The 16,901-nt window shown below is 40.2% G+C and overlaps 1 protein-coding gene across 8 annotated transcripts in view; it reads left to right on the top strand.

Moving 5' to 3' along the window:
• LOC113951063 overlaps window positions 1-16,901 on the top strand; it is an 81,563-nt gene that overhangs the window by 31,549 nt on the left and 33,113 nt on the right. For all 8 annotated transcript variants that reach the window (XR_003529015.1, XR_003529013.1, XR_003529011.1 and 5 more), the window contains one exon: window positions 10,231-10,443. The gene's annotated coding sequence lies outside the window, so the exon portion shown is untranslated. The remainder of the gene's footprint in view (window positions 1-10,230; window positions 10,444-16,901) is intronic.

Raw genomic sequence — 16,901 nt, 5'->3', positions numbered from 1 at the left:
CCTTTGCATAAAAGCCTTCAAAGCTATGTGGCAAGGATGGTATGAAAGCAAATAGGTGTTTAAGAAATGAACTTAAATTTTCTGTGAGTCCCACTGGTAAGAAGTTTGCAGCAGTCCTTGCTGGTGACACCTTTTTGGTACTGAGCTAATGGCCAAGCCACCACACTTGAATGGCTATGTCTAGAAGCTCTATCTTGATCACTGCAAACTAACTGAAGGTAAAGGAAAGTAGTAGAAAACAGCTGAACCACAGATACAGAGCCAGGCCATTACCTTGTGCTCAGGCAGTGGGCTGGTGAGGTCCTGCTATGTAAATGCAAACAGAACCATGGTAAAGTTTTCAATTTGCATTCAAATCTTAGGGTTTTTTATATCCAAAGTTCATTCTTATAATTTGTATTTGAAACCATCTAGTCTTTAAATCAAGAGTTAATATTGTTCTGTGCAGTATCCAGGACGAGCTGGGGTTTGAACTACTTGTTTAAAATTCCCCTTGTTTTATAATTTCAGCTGAATAGTTTAAATCACTTCTTGTTGTGAGACGTGGTGCTGCACACTAGGCTGCACATCACTGAGAAGCTTCAGTCTAGAGGTAGTTGCTCTTCAGTGCCAAGGGAAATAATAACTGGATGGATGGAAAGCATCTGGGATTGATGTGGTTTAAAGGTGCTGTTCATGCAAGCTATTATCAAGGAAGGAGTTAGGGATGAGATTCATTCTTAAAATGCAGGTGCTCTCATGCTTTCTCTGACAGATGTGTTCCAACAGTGTTTTGAATTCTGTTTAAATTTTGAAAGAGCTAGACCTTCAGGCTCTTCTCTTCCTTTCTTAAATTCATTTCCCTGTTTAGATGAAAAAGAAACATTTTGCAACTTACTTTAAACTTTCTTCAAAAGAACTGCTGGAAAAGGAACATTCATGTGAAGCACATAAGCGGTAAATGAATGTTAAGCACAGCAGACGAGGTGATTTTAAATGTGCTAATGGACAGATATTAGACTGCAGGAATTTACCTAAGAGAAAACCTGAGATGCGGAGGGACAGACAGGTGGGGATAAAACCCCAATAAATGAGCCAAATAATAGAAAAGTGTTACTAGAGTAAAGAGCTGTACATGTGAAATAAATACCAAAATGAGGAAATAGCGCCAGCAAAGATACTGAAAAATGGAGAACATTTTGGTTAAGTGATGCAGGAGCATGTACCTGCAGCCCATACTGACAATGCAAGCTCTTAGGAAGAGATCTCTCTCTCTCTCTTTTTCTCTCTCCCTGCCTCATTTTGGCATTTTTTCCCCTGCTCATGACGGTAACTTTGAACAGAGTTTACAGCATTAATGGACAAAGCTCCTTCCACCTAAATGTGCCACAGACATTTTCACAGTGCTCTGTCAGATATTTTCAGGTGTGTACTTAGCTTGAAATTTCCAACAAACTCTTTTCCTCAGATAATTTTTGATTAATTTTGTAGGCCTCCTGGCTGGTGGTTACTTTCTCTGGTTGTGTGGAAGTAGCAAAGCAAGTGGGTTGAGGTTTGCATGATTTGTGAATATGAAGTGTGGGGGGGGAAGGAACAGACTAAGAAAAAGAAAATACCCCACAGGAAAGAAATAATGGGTAATATATTTCCTTTTGAACTTTTTCAAATCAACCTCTGGAAAAGGTGTCATAAAGCCCCCAGAAATGAGTAACAGCACAGGGACAAAGAAAACTCTGTTACAGATGTCCCTGCAAGCCTATGAGCAAATTGTTTTTTTCTAAATAACTCCAGAACATTACATGGCCTTAACAAGTTTCCCAGGACAGGAACTCCCAGTTTATTACTTGCTCACATTGTCATCAGAAATTAATTTTGTCCCTGAAAGACAAATTGGCTGGTAGCTTATGAAGTTAAATGGAAAGAACAAGTGAGCATCTGTTTCTTCTGCATTTTGTCTCCTTGGTGTCTTACATATAAATGAATCAGAGTGTTCAAACTTAAATTAAGATCTTTGGCTAGATAAACAGTTAAAACTGGTTCCCATAGCTACCTCTCACACATAGCTGTGATTGCATTATAATCCCCTAGTAATCAGGTCTAAATGAAAGAAAGATGATAAGGGTGCTATTTTCAGTTTTCAGTACTGATTTTTATTAGCTCTCAATCAGATCAGGACTGCTTTGCCTTTCATCACATTGTGGCAGTGTTTGTAGAATCATTAGAGTAATAAAGTGTAAATCTTACCAAGGTGCATTTTTCTTGAGGTGTTTTATATAACGAAAACTCTGAAGATTACATTGGCGGGTACAGGAAAGATTTGTTTCTGCAACTGAAGTGAAGATGTAATGTATGCTGTATTCATTTATTCTTTACCCAAGCGAATACCTAATGAATTAGTTTGCCAAGGTAAAACAAAATATAAAAATATCCAAAGAATCAGCCTGTCTGAACATGGTCCTAATATACTGTATATTGCAGGTACTGACTTTAGTAGTTTTTTTAATTTGCCTTATTATCTTGTATCATATCTCTCCCTGTGCATTACCATGCACAAATGAATTACAGGCAGAACCACAAGCACTGCTATTACCAGCCTTCTGTTTTTAGTAAACTAGTGCAGCCCAATAAAACATCATGTTGCAGCAATATAAAAGTATTTATTGTAGAGTAAATTTCAGCTAAACAAAAGCGCACAGGGAGGCCTGATCCTGCTTGTAGGAGAGGCAGTGGCAAAGCTTGAGTTTGGCTTATACATCATCTCATCTGCACCCTTGATTTGCAGTATCCTTTGAGGTAAATTTAACTTAATGACTTTACTTCTAAAAGGTTTCTGACTGCCAAATTTAGAAAAGACTTCATCCAACCTCCAGAGGTGTTCCTGGGTGTTTCCACAGGCAGAGCTATCCTTTAGCACAGAAATTGCCTTATGTGGTGTTGCAGGATTGTTCACAGAGTGTGCAGGTGTGCCCCACATTTGCAATTAACTCCCAGCTTAATACTGGAGTGATTTTACTTTCCCATAGCCTTTTTTTTCTTTTTAATATCTGTGAATGTTACTATAGCATAGCTATTAAGATGCCTCCCCATTTTAAATATTTGAATTTCATGTGTTCTATATAAATGAGTGGTAAACTGTCCCAGTACTTCAGTGTTACATAGTTATGGTCATCCACACAACTGCAAAAGTATCAGGTAGTGACAGAAATTAGTTAGAAAGTTGAAAAAGAATAGGCAAACAAATGGCTTTCTGGTTTTTTGATTAATTTTAATGTACCTGATGTAGGAACTATGCCTGATATTAACATTAACATGTTATACTTACTTTCTGTTCTATAAAAGATGGATCTGTTCAGCCATTAAATAGTGGTGTTTGCATAGTTAGCAAAGTCTATTATACCATCTGATGTTAGGACATGGAATACTTTAGGACAGGGGCCATTTAATGTATACAGATTTATACCTGAGCTAATTAAGTACTGGTATTCACATCAGGCAAAAAAAGAATAAATCAGTGCATATGATATTATAGATAAGGAAACAAAATTTATGTTTCAAATTTTAATCTATTAAGACTTCTAAAATGCAGAGGGGTTCTCAGTCTAACATGATTAATTTCCTACTAATATTTTAAACTACAAAAGCTCAAATTCAAATGCTTTTTCAAGGAAAAGAGGCAAAGAGAGCATTTTGGTCAGGAAGGTTTTGTGTGTGTTTGTATGTTGACACACAAATGTAATATGTCTGGAAGATGTTGCTATGACTAAAGACACAAAAGAGAGTAAATTGTAGAGCCTGATTATCAACAGATAACAAGACATACTGTATATAAATAAATGCTCAGCATCAAAACCCATTATTGGATTAGCTATATAATCATGTTTCAGGCTGTAAGTCTGTGCTGACAAATGAACACTTTTCATTTGGCTCAAGGTCCTCATCAGCAACGGAACTAATTTTACATTCTCACCCATTAAGTGAATAAGATGTGGAAAAAGCTGTCTGCTTTTTGAAGTGTAAATTTGCTGCTACAGGCTGTGCAGACCAAAGCTCTTTTGAAGCAGTGAAATGAGATCATCTCTAGGGACATGTGAACCTGACAAAGTTTAGGTCATTTCTGTGGAAGGTATGGCAGGGGGGAGCCATTTGGATATGGTTTCAGTAGTGACTTGTATGGGGCAATTTGGAGGATGCTGAACTTCACAAGCTTTTTGTTCAAATTTTTGAGAGAACTTGAACTGGAAGCACAGATGCAAGTTTTCAAGCATCAGAAAGAAAGCTCCATAAACATCTGAACTGTGTACTTAGCCAGCGTAATTTGGGACTGCTAAGCAGGCTGTTTGCTGAGCCTCTCCTGCTCAGCGGAACTTAACCAAGTCATTTTTAGGGATTGGTTACTTCCCCTGCTTTCCTCTTGCCCTATACACCCACCACACACAAATGGAGATCCAGGGCCCAACTGGACCTCTTTCTAGAAAAGGCACTGAAGGTGAAGGAACTAGACCATCACATCTCACTTTCCACCCTGGGAAGTCCACCAGGAGAGAGGAAAATCACAGCTCTGTACCTCTTCTGGTTGCCAGCCCTATAAATTGCAGCATGGCACCAGCTTTTGGTGGCCCTCTGGAAGCCCCTGGGAAGGGGCTCTGCCTGTGGGAGAGAGGCATGGTGGGCATGGAGGGCAGCGTGGGCAGAATGGGAAGGGAGAGGACTCCTCGGAGGGCTCAGTAAGGACCCCCTTGGTCAGCCAGCGTAAGGGACAGGATTGCAATAAGCTCTAGGGAGCAGTGTTGTGATGTACCACAGTTCAAGCAAGGGTGATGAAGACATTGCTGACACCAGTTTAGAAGAAAAGAATCTCATGAAAATCATTTAACTTTTTAGATTTCCAGACACGCAAAGCAGTATTTAACCACTGTTTAAGATCATGAAAAAAATATCCCCAGGCTGTGTTGTGGGTCTAACCACAATGCTTTTCATTTGCAAACCAACAAAAAATTCAGATAGGCTTTGATTGTTCATTTGTTAATTTGATTCCACCCCCTTCACTTTGTTTGCTCACTGGAACGTGCTTGCATGGCTTAGGCTTTTGGTCTTTCTCAGAAATTGTGCAGTTGTTGCATCCACCACTTCCTGATTTCTTGTAGACCACCAGTGATCCATGGACCATAAGCTAAGAAGCGCTGTGAGAATCCTATATAATGCTGTGTGGGTATAATGAAACTAAAGAAAATTACAGCAAGCCCAGGCTGTCATATTTGCATGAGAAAATAAACCTAACCCTTGATATGCCCCTGTGTGAACAGTGCTAGTTAAACCTTAGTTCAAGCACCTTGAGCATATGGTTTTGAAATTGTTTTTCTAAGAGTAATGGCTATCAAAGAGTAAAGATGTTTGTCAGGTTTTTAAAAATATCCTCTGGTCAAACAATTGCACTGCTTTCTCCCACAGCGTTTTTGGCCAGATGTATTAATATCGTATAGGAGCATCAGACCAGCAGAACTGAACAGAAACTTAGGTGGATAACGTCTGTGGAGTCTTCACCTAAAAAATAAACTGAAATAAAGGCAACTGAAAGCAAAATTTTCACTCTCTTCCCTGAGCTCAACTTTATAGCTTTGCTGCTGATGGTGTTGTGCCCACCAGCAGGTTTAGTTGTCTACTATTGCCTGGGCATGTGGACAGGGGTTTTGGTCCTTGAAGCAGCCCCCTCTGCAGTCAGCATCGATTATTCAGGACCTCCCCTTCCTTTTCTGCATCAAAATAAAGCTATAAATGCTTCTCTGTCTCACTGGCATGTTATGAAAGTTAATGAGTTGATGTCTGCAAAAGACTTTGAAAGTATAAAATGGTCTGGAAGTTCTGAGCACTGCGTTGTGAAGGTCTCCCTTTTCCCAGCTTAAGGCAGAATGAGTTAAAGTTAGCCAAAGGGGATAAGAGAAACAAGAGAGACTTTATAAGTGTACCAGGGGAAAAGGAAATACTGGAGAGAAAATAGACCCATTAGCAAATGAGGAAGGAGATGAAGTTAATTATGATTTTAAAATGGATGAGCAGTGGAGCTGCTTTTTTTTTTAAAGAAAAAAATCAGTCTTTAACAAAAATAATAAGATCTGACAATTAGGAAGAAGTGGAGGCCTTGTGAAAACAGGGGTTTGATTAAAAAATGAGGGGGAGAAAACTTGTAAAACATGAATACATGTAAATGAACAAATCTAGACGAAACTCTTCTAAAGAGCTATGAGAAACTAATGCATTTTTCCAAATATTTACCCATGGCAGATAAGGGGAAAGTCATATCAGAAAAGCAAAAGCAACAGCCACAAAAAAGCCAATGATGTTAAGAAAAATGATGCTAATGGTTACCTGCCAGTAAGTATTCATCTGTACTAAAAGCAAGAAGCACAACTGGAGTGAGCAGGAAAGCATCCCGTCTGTTGGGTTATGAAGCCAAGCATCACATCTGTTGGGTTATGAAGCCATGCTACACTAATGAGGTTTCGTTATAGAGTTACAAAATACAGTGATGAGAAACCCAATACAAGCTGGGTCAGATCCAGAGTTGCTGCTCTGCCTCTTTACACCAGCAGATCCATTTGCAACATCTGAACTTGAGTAAATCATTTGGCAGAAATACCTTGGAAACTTGTGTCTGAGAAAAGAAATCCAAATTGTCTTTGATAGGAAGGGTGTCATTTGGGCTGAGAATGGCAGTATGAGGCCACACAGAAAGTGATCTGAAGACAGAAATTAAAATAGATTCTGGCTGTAAATATGTTATGATTATTTCAGCATAAAGAATGATTAAGACATAATTATAAAAAGAAAAACAAGTTACTGTGTGAACAGCAGAACTAGGGCACCCTGGTTCCCAATGTGTTTAGTTGCTGTGGTTGGATTCTCTGGTGTCTAATAGGTTTCCTCTGTGACAGCCCCTCTGGTGGGCTGGCACCTTTGTGATATCTGTGATAATCCTGGGTGTTTGAGCCCTACACAACCTCCAAATGCAACTGGGTCAAAAGGCCAACCTTTCCAAAAGTTCTAAGGAGGGAACTCAGGGAGAGTGATCACATTTGCCACAACCATTTATTTGGAACTTAGATTTAAAAATCTTGCGAGAGGGCAAATTCTGACTGAAAACTGGAATTTCACAAATTAAAGAAATGCTCTGAATTTTGAGATCCTGTTCATCTCCTTTCTCTTGTTTCCAAAACACTGTATCTACATGGATCGAGTACATACAGATAATAGCTGTAATGATCTTATTTTCATACCTACTTCTTAGCTACTATTTTAGAAGCTCGCCCACAAAAGGACAAAGCATTTTTCCAAGGATCTATTTGTTCCATTTTAGTGTAAATGGTTAAGGAAATGAGGAATTTCTATACTGATTATTTTGAAATATATTATTCTTTAAAGCCAGTCTCTCTCTGACTGTTGAACATGTACAGCCAGCTATGATCAATAAAATTGCTTCTTGCAGAGAATGATGCATACAGAACTTCAGACAGGTTAAATTTGCCTGTTGTAGGAATGGGATCAAAACTCACTTTTTATTGATATTAAACCTTCAGCACAAAACTAGATCTGTAGAATCTGCTGAATATCATGTCTGTGTCTCTATTGCTGTACTGGGGATTGAAGTGAGGACAAGGACACTATTTCTTGTCTGTAACTAAGAAGTATCACTGAGTAACATGGGACATTCAGTAGCTTCTTATATGAGGACAGAAGGATGCAACTTTTTTTAAGGACACCAGAATAATGTTACAGTGATTACTTTTCATGTCCAATTTCTATTCTCTACTTGTTAATGGCAGAATTTTTAAAAGCTTCTAGCCTTATTATATTTCACATTTAATAAAAAAATGTGTCCTACATGGTTTCACACCAGTAGAGAGGTCACAGCACACATGGACTGAAAAGAAATCCCCTTAAACAGCAGGAACTGTATAAGTAACACCTCAAATATGGTTTTGAGAAAAGTGACTTAGCAGTTTTCATAGCTGTAAAGCTGGCTCACAGATGCATAGAAATCTATGGAGAAATATACTTCCCTGTCTACCACCAGGATTAGAAAGGCCAGAATGGAAAATATAGAAGAATGGTAAGAAAACACAGCCAGCATATGTTCTGTAGAAGCAGCAAGGCCCAGAGAGCCCAGCTCCCACCTGTAACCACTGTTCTTCCCACAAAGTTACATTTGGAGTGGCAGCTTTACAGTGGGGAGGATTAGGGCACCTAGAGAGCTCTTCTCCCTTCAAGGTCACATATCTGGGGAGCACCCTTGCTCTTTCTCCTGCTGCCAGGGTAATGTTGAGCATGAGGGTGTGGATTTACACATGCTGATCCCTTCTGTGTTCCTTAAGGTCCTGGTTCCCCCCTTCCCATGGTTTTCCTTGCAGATTTGCTTCTTTCTTAAAAGTGCAAGATGGTGTATTGTGCATTCGCCGAGAGCCTAAAAAAGCAAGACAGATTTTATCATTTGGGCTGTAGATATCTAATGCCCATTATGGGCTGCCTAAATTTAGTAGAGTGGCAATTCACCAGACTACTAAATTTAGTTAGGCCATCCGGTCATATCATTTTACTTAGCTTAATATTGGATATCATAAGATAGGGCCTATCAAACAGTATGGCTCCAGCTTCCCCAGCTGCAGATTATATTATCATTATACCTTTTCAAAACATTCATGGTAACTTTTTTAAAGCCTTGACATTTTTTAGTTTGTATATTTTGTTACAACTTTATAAAGATAGTCAAAATTAATTTGGTCTTCACTGTAAAGATCACTGTTAAAAAAAAAAAAAAGATGCTGCCGATTTAATTTCAAGCAAAATCTTTTGACTTTCCCTTTTACCTTCAGTTACAATAGAGTGAATTTTATAATCAAAGCTAGATAGACAAAGCAGAGTCTAATCTGGAGAGAAATTTTGCACATCTTTTGTTGGCTTCATGCATTTCTAGTTGCCATCGAATCTCAGTTCTACTCCAGACAGAAAACAAAAAAACCCAACTTTTTGAGAATCCAGACGACCTAGCCTGTGACAGCAAGAAGGAGTTCTCAGTGCTGAAAATTCGAACTTGTCTTGTGCAGAGTGAATGGGAAAGAGACTTTGGTAAGATCCCATGCACAACAGCTGGAGTTATGGTGATGGGATCGAATATGACTAACAGAATAGCATGTGCAAACTCAACAGCCCTGCTATAATTCTTACATAGTATATGGAAAGAAAATTGCAGTAGCAGTATTCTAGGAGTCCATGGACTTAATCTTTTTTGGTAGGCCTTGAAAGGAAGCCAATGTCTCTCTATCCCGAGTCAGTCATTTCCTATCCAAGTAAACTGAACTGAGATCATCTAGATTCTGGTCTTCGTTTCTAATGAGCTTTCACTGTAAAACAGGAAATAATAACCTTGAAAGGGGAAAAAAATGGTCAAAAATCACTCAGAGAACATTTAAAGGTTTGTTCTGAACAAGGAGGGCTAAGAAAAAGGCCTGAGAAAAGGGTGTCCTGGGATCACTCACAGTTAAAGCACTGATTAATTAAGCAGAGGGTCATTCTTCAGAAAGACTTAAGGGCAGTTTTGGCCCTGGGGCTGTAATTTGGACACTTCTGGAGTTCTAGATACACTGAGCTATTCTGTGCAGGGCCTGTGAATATGTGCATTCTTCTGGCTGAACAATGGCATCTTTATTTAAATGGGAGCAACTAAGTAAGTGGCTGTCTCCTAATATGGGTGGTATTTCTTCCTGCTCTGCCTCAATCTCTGCTGCTTTCCCGCAGCCTTATCAGTGCTTTGTAGCACAACTTACAAAATGAAATCTATTCATGCTGCTAAAACCCTCCCCCTTTTATAGACACAGGAAAAAAACCCAAAATGCTTGCATATCCTCCAATTCTATGGCAGGGTGTTTATTTTTTTTAATGCAATTCTGCTTATCTGGTGCTGGTTTGGAAATTATTAAAATGGTGCCTGAATTTTATTGTTTTGACTATGGGAAGGAAATTAATCCACAACTATTACAAGTGTTTGATCCAAACAAGCAGAGATACAACTACAGTTTCAAGAAACGTCATTCCCTGTTTGTCAGGTATCCTAGTGCTCCTGACATGTCTGATTTATTCCTCCCATGTTTAGCAGTAACACTGTCCAGGTAGATGATGCCCATTCATCTTGCTTTGTGTAGGTATTTCTTCAGGGTGGCTTTATTTATTATGCCTTAACTACTGTTTCTTCTTACTCACTAGGTTTAGCTCTGCCAGAGGTTAGAAAAGAGGTTGTTTGTCTGAAGAGACACGGGTGTGGTGAAAATACTCGGTGCCGGCCAAGTGAACCAAAACACTATCTGAATTACAAAGCAGGCTGGAAAATAAAATGTAACTGTCGGAAGATCTGGACCCGACCTGTGCTGAGAGACAGATAGAAAAGAAGTCACAGGAGCTGGCCGTGTACATCTGGAGGTAGGTCTGGAGAAGGGGGTCTATGTCCCCCAAACCCTCTCAGCAGTTCACAGCAGTGGAGCGAGATTTATTACATTATTGCATGGGGAAAATGAATGTCAATGTTTATGCAATATTAGTTGGTATTGTTAATAGTTAATTTGGTGAGAGCAGCCTTGCTGTGAAACGGTACTGCAGAAATCTGTGACTTTGCTTATCACGGGGACTGGACTGTGGCACCATGTACAGACCAGTCCTGTCCCAAAGCACACTGTAACTAACCAATGGCTGCTGGAGTTGCAAGGATTGGGATGGTGGGGCAGACGTTACTGTTTCCACCAAAGATGGAGCCCAGGGACCTTCGAGCTTCATGTGCCTCCAGAAATAGTGCTTCCTGAATTACCTCTGGGCACTCTAGATCTGTATAAGCACCAAAAAACATCGTACAGAGTGCTGGTTTGATATTTTGTACAATTGCTATGTAATATAAAACAGACCATCCTCAGAGTGGAGAGTGACTTTGTCTTCCTCTGTCTGCCCATGTGAGTGAGTAGCTGCTATCCCTCTTCCAAAAACTTTTGCTCCACTCCACCACCTCCCGTGAGTGTAAGGCAGACCAGCAGCCACGCTAGTGGTGCCAGGGCAGCCTGGCAGCTGTGGCCCTTGGTGGAGGCATGAGTTTTCACAACCCATGTGGCTACCATCTAAAGCTCTGCCGAAACACCTGGCAATCTTTGGGATGGGGACATAATGGGAAGGAAAATGGCTGCCGTTATTCCTAGATGCTGGCTGTTAGATCTGTCTGACCTGCTAAGCAGTGTGTACTGTGGGAGAGGGCACTGAGGGGATGTGTCTCCCCATGCCTATGTGGGAAAGGAAGCCACGAACAGAGCCCTGAAGCAGTCTGGAGAACAGACGTTTTGCATTAGCGATGAGCCAAAGTCAGTTACTCGTATTTAAACGGTACTGGGCTCTGGGGAAATTCAGATGCAGACCTGAAATACATGGCTTGGCTAAAGACTGTTGTTGCTGTCACATGTCTGACCTCTGGAAAATAACATTAATTCAAAAGTTAAATGTGTTCAGCTGACAGTGATGGAGTATTTGTGTTAAGGAGGAGATTTTTCAAAGGCATAAAATCAACTTAGTGATGTGCTACAATTGCTTCATTGACGTCCTACAGAAGGACTGAGTGCAGCAGGTGTGGGAGGGCTTTCAGCTGCTGTGAGGCACTCATTGCACTGAGGGGTGTGGTTGTGAGCTCCCACTAAAAGGGCTGCATTTCCAAAGGTGGTTCTGAAGACTTATGATCTTTCTGGACTCTTTAAATACAATTATTTAGGAAATTATTTCTCCTTGCTTAGTTTCCAAGTAGGCGGTTAGGCTGGGCAACAGCAGACATAGATCTTGTAACTAGCTTCAATGTAAGAGAGCAACATTGCCATAATTCTGGAGATATCTTTCTTTTCTGAACTACATTGGCAGCTCATGATACCAGCATGTCAAAATGACACTCACTTTATATTACACAGAATGTATAAAGACTTGTGTTTACATTTTGTCTCCTTCGCCCTTTTCAATTTTACTTTTTTTTTTAATAGTTTTGTAACTTAAGCCGTACATATTTGGAGATGGTTTTTTTCCATTCCCTGTCTGGCTTTATGGCTTGTTCTGGCTGAGGCATCCTTACAAGATTTGATTTTACAAGAAATATAGGCTAGCACATATGTATGTAATTGTTCCACAGTCAACCAATCTGTCTGGAGCACTGGGGGAAAACATATATTAAAACTTTCTTTCGTGCTATTTACAAACTAAATTGCAAGCTCTACAAAAGATGCAAAATATTAGGAACTGCAACAATAAGGCTTGAGCTAGTTAGCAGGAAGTATAAAAGTATGGTGGAGCCAAACACTCATCAGTGTAATATTTTCATCAGAAACAGAATGTACTGTAACTAGGGGAGATAAGCATGAGTAGGCAAAATGGACTACGCTTAGAGCCAACAAGCAGCAGCAGCTACAAATCACACACTGCTGAGTGAAACCTGAAAAATCAAAGCCTGTTTCTTCTACCAGGAAGAACCCTTCCTGCTCTGAGTAGGTGTGGGGCAGGAACAGGTTGTGGGTACTGCCAATCTGTGCCAACAGCACAGAACAGCTGTGACACTAGGTAGGAGGGGAGGCCAAGCTGTGTCCAGCTTCTGGAGACCCGCCACTCGGTCCTTTGCTGGTAGCAAGTGGCCCTCTGGTAATGGAGTGTTTAAGGAAGTGCCACAGAGCCAAGTGGATTGAGAGCAGGGAGCCATCGTGGACGACCTTAGTAGCCTTTTCCATGCAAGCAAATATGGGAGGACTTCGGTGTTTCCAAGTAGGAGAGCAGTGAAGAAAGGAGCCAAGAGTTGTTGCTGAGGTAGAGCAGCAAACCTTGTTTAACAGAGGGTGCATTGCAGTGGTATCAGCAACGTGGAGCCAGTGCTGCGAGTGCCGCATACTAGGACTTATTTAAAGAGGCTATTGTAAAAGTCTTCGAGCCAGTTAATTACCAGTTTTTGTTATGTCAGGAACTCCTTGAGTTAAAGCAGAAAGAAACTATTCATGAATATGTTCCAGTTCTGTAGTTTAATGGGACAAATTTAAAAAAAAAAAAAGAAATAGAGAGAGAAACTGATAAAATGATTTAGTTCATGGAACGATTGAAAACCTTTACAAAAAAAGCTGAAATTACATATTGTACCCCATCTACTCTAGCATATGCCATTGAAATTGCTGGAGACTTAGTTGGACTAATCGTCCATTGCAGTTATGCATGAGCCTTAGGGAGTGCACAGGGTGCATATGGGCCAAAGCACCAGCCTATGAAAGAGAGAGAAATTATCCAACAGCATTTTTAAAAAAGTAGATATCCAGGTATGATAAGCCAAGAGGCTTGGCTTGCATTTAAAAATTATCAAGAGCAAGTGAGGAATTTAATTTAATTTATTCACCAAGTGGACTTGAAGAGGTGTGAAAAAAGGACCAAAGTTAGCCAGGCTGGATGGGGCTTTGAGCAACCTGGTCTCGTGAAAGATGCCCCTGCCTATTGCGGGCGGGTTGGAATTAGATGATGTTTAAGGTCCCTTCCAATCCAAATCATTCTATGATTCCATGAAGTGATGTTAGGCAAGAGAAAACTTTCAATGGAAACCAAAAATCTACAGAGGACTTTAATGTGGGTTTATTCCCTTCCTGCTTACATCAGTTTTTCCCTCGTACCTCCCTGCTTACTGTGAAGTTGTTGATGGATCATGGCTATTGCAAGCAGATTCAGGCCCAGAAATTCCATCTGATCAGAATAAAAGTCATATTGCATGCTGCATATTGAATCAAACTGCAGATATTGGAGTAAATGGTGGATGAGAGCTGTCTCACACTATCAGTATTCTTTAGACATTTACTTTGCTGCCTTCCACACCCTGAAAATCACAAACACACTTACTGAATTGAGGTTTAAAAGCAACTCGAAACAAATCATAGTTCTTAGCTCTGCTGGCTAGAAGAATACTATTGCCAAGGGAGTGCTTTCTGCATGTGTCCGAGTACCTCCAAAATGACCTGTCATGTGTATATGTGTCCTGGTTTCCTTTTTTTACAAAGAGTGTTTTTTAGGAATTTAGCCTACCTTTGAGATAAGAAATGAGGCCAGCATACTAGAATGCCCATCTTCCTAGTTCTTACCATTCCACAACTGAGATCCCAGACCTCCTCATACATTATGGAGCATCTTGGAGAAAGCTTCTATGATTTTGTTCTATAAATGCAATAATCTCTCAGGATATGGAGACAGCACAGAGGATATTGAACACAGTTTGTTAGATGTTTTCTCTCTGTATTACTTGTGTCTTTTCATCCCTGGTAAACTTCTCTGTACCTGGCTTTTCAGAAGTCCCCCAAGTCCTCCATCAAACACCTTAGGTGATGATACTACTGTAATGTAGGGCTGACCACACTGTAGAGGTTGTCAGCCTTTCAATGGTGCTCTCTTCCCAGGGCTGATTTTCCCATTTGGCATGCTGCTCCCCACTTCTCCCTGCTCCTGCTCCTCTCTCCTGCCCAAGGGCTTTGCTCTGGGTGCAAGAGCCCTTCTGCTGCACGCTGAACTCCTGGTGTTCAAGACACAAGGCTTTTGCTGTGTTGTTCTTTAAAGTGCTAATTTGGTTTTACTAATATATTTTCAATGGCTGGGATTAGCAGAGCTTGTAAGAACATATCAGACCTGTCAGGTTTACAAGTCCACTCGCCACCTCCACCCCCTTACATATATTTTTAAATAGCTAATTAGGAGATAATGCCAGTGGAACAAAATACTGTCACAAGATAATGATCTCACACCGCTATAGAAATGATAAGTGGAAATGTTTATTTTCAAAGGGAAGAAACACTGATCATGTGCCTAATCCTATATTCTTAAACAAGTAAAATTCCTGTAGATTTCAGTAGAGCCTGAGGTGACAACATCCTATTACTGTGGTAGTATTTCTGGATACCAAACAGCCATAAGTGATGCAGTCATTTTCTCCAAATGATACTGGTGCAGTATTGGAACAGATGTTTCCCTTACCTTTATTAGCCTGTTGTATCTTCTAACTTGGAAGACAAATTTTGCATGTGCTTCATTGCATCAGCTTAGATGATTTTTTTTTTTTTAAGATGTGCTTTAGGAAGCAGTGAGCTGTGGGTTGGATGAAGTTATGCTTATTTTTAACTTTCTGACAATTCATAATGGTGATACACAAGTCTGGCTTGCTACTGGCAGGCTCCCTTTGGTACACTAAGGATCCTCTCTGTTTAAATCAAAGATGGCCTTTCCTCTATCTTTCCAAATTTTGGAAACAAGGATTGTCTTAAATTCACCTTTCAGGAATAAACCACCTTATCTTTCTGGTGGTGTGAAGGGCTTCTCACATACAAGTTTGTTAGCTCTTCTGGCATAACTGCTCCTGTTCCTCAGTAATAGATTGCAGACAATTTAGGGCAGCTTTACCTCTCACTCAGGCTCATCCTTGTGTTTGTATTCCCACTAGCAGTGCTGGTGGGGACTGCACTGTGCAAATCCTTCCCCAGACCACCTGCCAGGGAGCCTCTCTCTCTGCTATGAGGCAGCAGTAATGGGATGGCTACAGTCACCTTTACTGCCTCCCCCCAAAAAAGCCTTCTTTCTGCTGTGGCTCTGGACTCACTTTGGATGCCAGGTTGTCTTACAGACAGGTGAATACTGCAGTGGAAATTGGAGGCAGCTACAGAGCTGCTTTCAGAGAAAAGCCTGACAATGAAAGCATTAAGGTTTATCCTGGTCAGAATTAACTTGCTTAAGTTGTCAGTGCTTCACCATGGAATGGTGGCCAGTGGTTTTTAGAAATTACTGCTGCTTTCACAATTAATGAAGATTCATCCTTCCATTGGATCATATCTAACCTGCTGTAATTGTTCTGATTTTTATTTTTTACCTTGTTCGCCAGTTCATGTCTAAATACAAGAAGATGTTTATATTGCATACATTCAGCTTTAATTGGCCCTTAAAAGAAGGTGTTGATTAGAATCTTCTCAACATCAACAGCTCGCTCGCACAACATTCTCTAATTACTGTTTATTAATTTAGTTCAAGTGGCATAGTTGAAAGCCCTGCTCAGATGGGAGAAGTAAATTGTCACTGGTATTGAATATGTAAATTATGTGCCATGTAAGTTTCCACAAAGAATGTTTAAAGTTAAATGTTACGCACATAAAGTCTTCCAGTTTCATCTAACCCAGCCATATGACAGCTTTGCAAAAAGTGTCATGAAAATTTACCAGCCCTGACAAAAAAAGTACTTGCCTATCCTTTACTTTTTCTTTAACATAATCATGATGATAATAATAATTTATTTGCCCGTCAAAAAAAAAGTAATCGTTCATGCTGGCTGGCTGGAGATTTGCAAGGCTGCCAACTGAATTTGAACTACATGTTGCTGCAGTAAAGACATTCAGCAGCCTGGGTTTCTTGCCCTAGTGCAGTAACCCTCCCTTCTCTTTAATTAGCTTATAAAGTCAGAATTTCTTAAACAAAGTACTCATTAAACATTGCCTCGTTACATTACTTTAAAATGCAATTAAAAGTTTTAAGAGTGTTGTGGAGTTTGTGTGCCATTGTCAGTGTCCATGTCACTCACTATCAGTTTCCACCCACTCACACAGATCAGAGGCCTCCCGTTAAATATAGATGGCAATTCTTAGTGTTTGTGTATAGACTAGGCATAAAACAATATCCTGATGAGGATGACCTAACTGCACCTTATACCTCTAGGAATAAGACAGGAATGGAGGGGAGGATATTCTGGAGGAAGGAGGAGCCTGCAGTATTTTGTCCTTCCACCTCTGCAGTTCTCTCTCTGTGACTCTTTGCGTGGGAGTAGCTGCGCATTGCTGGTGAGTGTGCTGCTTCCAAGTCTTCCCAGATGAAGC

The sequence above is a fragment of the Corapipo altera genome, unplaced genomic scaffold, assembly GCF_003945725.1.
Source record: "Corapipo altera isolate COAL_440 unplaced genomic scaffold, ASM394572v1 57, whole genome shotgun sequence".
Lineage (NCBI taxonomy): Eukaryota > Metazoa > Chordata > Aves > Passeriformes > Pipridae > Corapipo > Corapipo altera.
Note: the sequence above shows the minus strand (reverse complement) of the source record. Positions and strands in the feature narration are given on the sequence as shown.